This window comes from Elgaria multicarinata, chromosome 1, assembly GCF_023053635.1.
Source record: "Elgaria multicarinata webbii isolate HBS135686 ecotype San Diego chromosome 1, rElgMul1.1.pri, whole genome shotgun sequence".
NCBI lineage: Eukaryota > Metazoa > Chordata > Lepidosauria > Squamata > Anguidae > Elgaria > Elgaria multicarinata.
In genome coordinates, this window is record NC_086171.1 from 88,957,157 (window position 1) to 88,963,390 (window position 6,234).

Below are 6,234 nucleotides of genomic sequence, written 5' to 3' on the forward strand. Positions count from 1 at the left end.
GTAGTCTCTCCCAGGCAAGCTTTTTCATGTTACTGGGGCGGGGTTGGAAATGACCATGTGGTTTTAAACCTGCAATTAATGTACGCTGAAAGAGTTTTGACCAAGTGGGAATCTACACTGGTGTTGTTCTAACGTTTTGAATGGGTTACTGTGATACATAGTGTCACGTGACCCTGGGTCTCCAACGTTGTAAATGAGTCGTACTTACAGGTTCTGTTTCTTAGTTCCAGCGTGGCTGCAGATTCATGTGCCTCCTTATACCGGTAATTCTCCTCTCGCAACCCAGAGCTGCTGAGTTTGCTCCGCCCACTTCCTGTTCTCCTTCCTTCGCCCCGTTTGCTATATTATCTGCTACAGCAGATAAATCACACCAGCCTTATACTGTACAATCACTGACAATTGTATACAAAGGACTCAGAAGTTTTCCACCTTAGAATCTGCTTTTATTGTGAAGTACTTCCATGCATCCTGCCTTAAAATTTGAATCAAATTGGGTCATCGGTTGATTTTTAATGATTTTTTAAAAAACGTTTCCCACTCTTTGAAAAGGAGCTATAGCTCCCTGCAGGAAAATTAACAAGGTCCATAGCTCAGTCTCCCATACCAACCCTGACCAGACCCAACCCAGCTTAGCTTCAGCAAAGTGGCTAGCTCTTATGCATTGAGGCAATTCCCTAGGACTTGTGTTAAGATGTTTTGGGAGGGAGGGAGTTTGTGTGTGCTTGGAATGAGGCAGGCAGTGGGCGGAGCAAATCCAGCAATGAAAGGATTTAACAATGTGCCCTGAAGTAACGTTACAGCTACAGAGAACCGATACAGAGAACCACGTTAGAAAGGGACACTAGCAACGTTATAAGACTAGTGTAGATCCGGCCCAAGGCCCCTTATCTGTGCCCAAAACTAACAGGGGAGGCCGATATAATGCATTGCTCATCTGGGATCCATTGAATTGCACATTCTCTCTCACTTCTGAAAGTCATCTGATGCTTCTAGCCAACTACCAAAAGTGGAAGGTGTTTTCTTTTGTACAGCAGGAATGGAGAACCTGGGGCCTTCCAGATATTGTTGGACTCCAGCTCCTATCAGCCCATCCCACCATGGCCAATGATCAGGTGTGACAGAAGACGGATTTCAACATCGGGGGTGGGTGGGATAGATTTACCACCCCTGTGTAATAGCTTTATGTATAGTACATAGCTATGCTAGGTCAACCAGCCCCTTATCTTATTATTAGAGCTGTTAGTATTCTGTGGAGGGTAACCCTTAATGTAGGAAGAAGGAGCTAATGAGGTAGCCATTGGTTCTCTTGCTCTCTGTAGCTGCAGGGAGTTCAAATGATTTTTTGAAAAGGGCATGGGTGCATGTGCTCTCACACTGTGGAGAGAACCATTCGAGAAGTTTCTATTCAGCATGTTACTGGTTTAACCTTCCTGGAACACTGCAGGATCAAGAACATGGCACTTAGCTTGCTGAGGTTATGCTGAATAAAGCTATTTTCTCTTTTTAAAAGAGTTGCAGTTTTCCTCTGTTTTCCACCATATCACAGAGAGCAGGGGCAGATATGTTGTTGCTCATCAGTGATGTCATGTGCACTAGCCAATAAGAGACCTTGACATCCACACTGCATGCATTTGGTTGCAATAAAACCACTAGCAGCAGGGGGTGAGGTGACTCAATCTTTCAGGCTCTTACCTGGAAAAGAGCAGCGAAAGCCCTACATTTAATACATCATCTGGACCCCTCATGATAACTTAGCAACAATTGCATTCTTTAAGGCAAAAGATCTGTATGTACCCTGAAGATACTCTATGTTTTCAAAGTTTTGCCTGTAGCTTGGATACACATCATAGGTTTTTTTCCAGAGAACTGAAGGCAGTTTGAAAGATGGATGGGTGGTAGTGTTATACCATTCAAAAAGGTGGGAGTTGCTTTTTTTTTTTAAGTGTCTTTTACACAATTGGATATTTATATACTGCTGAGGGTGGAAGCTGAAATGTTTAACTGATGTTAGTCTTTCAATCTTTCATATCTTTCATATCTTCTCAATCCCCCCAGAGTGCAGGACACGGAATAACGGGCTCAAGTTAAAGGAAGCCAGATTCCCGCTGGACATCAGGAAAAACTTCCTGACTGTTAGAGCAGTACGACAATGGAACCAGTTACCTAGGGAGGTTGTGGCCTCTCCCACACTAGAGGCATTCAAGAGGCAGCTGGACAAGCATCTGTCAGGGATGCTTTAGGGTGGATTCCTGCATTGAGCAGGGGGTTGGACTCGATGGCCTTGTAGGGCCCTTCTGTTAGACAAGTTCTTAGCCCTTAGGGACGAGATCCAATTCGGCCCCCAAGAACGACACCACACTTCCAACTTGCAACACTTCCAACTCTGCTGTTCTATGATTCTATGATTCTATCCTGGATTTTTTTTACTTTGCATTTTATTTTGCTAAATAAGTTGGAGAACTAAAACTTCTTAAAAATGTAAGCAGACTTAGATGAATCAGTTTGGAAATTAGTTCAAACCTGGGGTGGGTGGGTGGTGGGGAAATCTGCTGGTAATTGGTAATTTTCCAAGGCATCAAAGAAACTACTTGGTCTTGCTATTTACAAGACTCAAACATCACTAACACGATTCCCTTCAAGGCTTTTCAAATTAACTGCACTATTCTATCCCGCAAATACAAAGCTAAAGCTTTATTTATTTTTTATTACATTTTTATTGTTATTATTGTTATTTATTATATAGCACCATCAATGTACATTTTTATACTGCCCAATAGCCGAAGCTATTATAGATGTGTTCATTGGCTGAATAGATTGATAATCAAAAACATTAACAACCAAGCAGGTCAAAATTTCCAGCTGTTTAAATTGCAACTTGAATAACTTTGCATTTGAAATCTAAAGGCCTGCAAATGTCCTCCAGACTTCACGTTCCGGCTTTACTTAGCATGCGGAAGCATAATTTGGCTGTCAGAAACCAAAGGTAGTTTCACAGAATGCATCACAACCTTATGGCGGTTCAGATAATTCCCCTCCCCACATCCTGCTAGGCCACACAATATAAGACTACCAACAAATTTGGTGGGGCCAGGTTGTGTTACACGTTTTAGGTTGGATAACTCCAGTTCACAATATTCTGTATTGCATGAGTAAGTTGGTTCAAGGTGGCTTTTTGCAGTGGGCAGCGATGCATACATTTTAATAATACTAACAACAACAACACAGTACCTGTGTTTCCCTTCAAGCCTTTGCTAGAGAAAATGCTAGTAAAGGGAGTTGAGAGGCTTCCACTTGATCCTACAACAGAAACAACTTCCATGTCCTGGTGCCAGTGATAATCTTACCATTCCCCTGAAGAAGATCCTCTTGTCCTCCGCGCAAAAAGAAGTAAAACAGCAGCTTTAGAAGAGACAGATTCAGACACAGGCCATAGCTAGACCTAAGGTTTATCCCAGGATTGTCCTGGGGTCAAACCTGTTCATCTAAGTGCCACACAGGGCATTCAGCGCTCAGGCAGGGTCGAACCTGGGATGATCCTGGGATGATCCTGAGATAAACCTTAGGTCTAGCTATGGCCACAGTGTGGGAATTGTGAGTTGTGTGAAGGCACTTTGGGGATGCAAGGCCTCTCTGGGGGTATCTGATTTGGGGCTGCAGAACTGCTGTGTCTTGGAAATTGCCTTGCAGGAGTGCCTCCATGCATGTTCGACTTGTATATTTATAAATGCTGCAAATATTACAAAAATGTCATCTTTGTCCTCCCTTGTTCTCTCATCCCAAAGAAACCAAAATCTGACAGCACTGCTCTTGCAACACCTTGGGGACCAAAACATGGCTGCATCAGCAGAATTGCCTAATCATGCCATGCATGACCTTCGACTTTGTAAATTGACTTCGTCTCGGCTCTCGCCCTTTGTTCTCAGAACAAACATTGCTGCTGAGGTGTCTTTACAGCCCTTTGTAAAGCTCAAGTTGCCTGTTGAGACATTAGCACAAAGGTCTGATGGTAAAATTTCTCAAATTATCCAGTTTTCTTCCCGTAGTGATTTGTAAGCAGATCCAATAAAATACGTTTCAAAGAAATAGAAGGGGAAACACTTTCTCCCGTCTATTTGCCTGTCTGATCATCTGGTTGCATATTTTAGCTCCAGATGGTCACGGAATTCAGAAAACATTGGCATGGCAGACACAATAGTATGTGCAGACAGTTCTTAAAATAAATGTGTCCCCATAACCCTTTGGCTGCATGTGCATGCACACACTTGCACAACTATTCCAGAACTCTGAACAGGGTGTGGCGTGCGTGTACACATCACTGGGTCAAGTATGGGACATGTTAGGGGAACGACTTCAGCAGGAAAAGAGGGAATGTGAAAATATTTTCCTTTGCCCCCTGTAGTTGGTAATGGAAGACCCCGTGGGCTGAAGATGTGTGGAGGTTATAGTATGGGCTTGAGGAGCTGGGTATGGAAGTGCATGTAAAAACAACAGCCACAGCTGGAACATAGGAAGCTCCCTTCTACTGAGTAAGACCAGGGGTCCTTCTAGCCCAGTGTTGTTGACACTGAACGGCAGCAGCTCTATAGGATTTGAGGTGGCTAGTTTTCCAGTCCTACCTGGAGATGCTGAGGGTTGAACCTGGGAGCTTCTGCATGCAAAGCAGGTGCTTTGGTCCAGTGCTGCCACTAACTCTCTCAATTGCTCAGCCATAATTAATTTGCCTCCCTGGGCTCAACAAAATCTGATGGAGCAGACCACGGAGGAAGCACTTACATTCACATCGTCCACATGAGAGCTGGCAAGCTGGGTGGTCCAAAGTTCAAGCATGCACTCAGTGAAAACGTTGATGCTGACTTCTGCTTTTTTTAAAAATACAGTTTTCCTCAACAAATTCTAGAGACTCACAGTAGAAGAGAGCCTGTGAAATGTGAGAGCGTTATCAAAGCATCCCAGATTCAAATCCCAATTTAGGCTTTATAGCAGTATTGAAGTGCACTGATAACTGTTGGGGCACGATCCACATTCCATATACCGCTTTTGTTCCATTTTCGTAATGATTTGAGACAATCTGGCCTTACCCATGCAGCTCACTGAGGGACTAATCAAACAGCAGCAGCAATTGACTTGCTTGTGTTTGTTTTCTTATCCATGTGTAACCCAGCCCTAGGCATGCTTACTCAGAAGTAAGTCCCATTGTGTCTCTTTGCTTTGTCTGCCTGCTTCGTTTTTCTCAGGAAGGGAAAGATATTTGGGTTACATCCACAGAAGAAATCTGGAGGCATGAGCATCAAGAATAATATGTAATGTTTTAATAAGGTTAATAGTAAAAAAGTATTTAATAGAGGCTGCTGGCTCCAATTTTGGTGGGGCTGTGAATCCATTCTGGGTTTCAGCCAGAACTCAAAAGGAGCTATCCAGGGTGATGGACCTAGATTGGGGATAGGGCCCATGACCTTAAATAGCTCCTTTATTATTTTATTTATTTATTTATTTATTACATTTATATACCGCCCCACAGCTGAAGCTCTCTGGGCAGTTCACTAAAGTTAAAACAGTAAACATTTAAAAGGATACAAAATTTAAAAACCATCAGAAACATAAAAACAACCGTATAAAAACAACCGTATCCTGGCTCAACTCCACCATGGAGTTCTGAAACCACCATTGAGAAACCTGTTGTCTGAACTGGGCCAAAATATAACAGTTGATCAGCAATATTAAGCCCCTCAGGAGATATAAGAAACTGGGAATGAATAATAAATAATTTGAACAATATGGCAATTGAATAATATCAGAATCCTGAGTGACTCTGCCCTAGTTTCACTAACTTATGGAAAGTTACGGATAAATAATGGGACCACTCTCCTGTGACACAAAGATGTGTGGACCCCAAGGCACTGGTGCCAAGTTCTGAAGTTAGAGTTCTGGATGGTTCTGACTGAAACCTAGAATGGACTGAGTGGCTTGTTCAATCTGTTGTTGTGCCAAAATTGTAAGAGACTATGGTTATAAAGAATAAAATAAACTGAACTGAATGGATTTACAGCCCCACCGAAATCAGAGTCACCAGCCTCCACTGGAAGTGTGGCGTTTTATAGCACAACTTCTCGCAACGAGGTGGATTTCAACCGAGAACCCGAAATGTAGCTGTGCCAAGGAGTCAAACTCTTCCTACCTCTATGGTTTCTTTCATCGACATTCACTGCGAGTTCAGTGGGCGGGATCTCTGCTGGC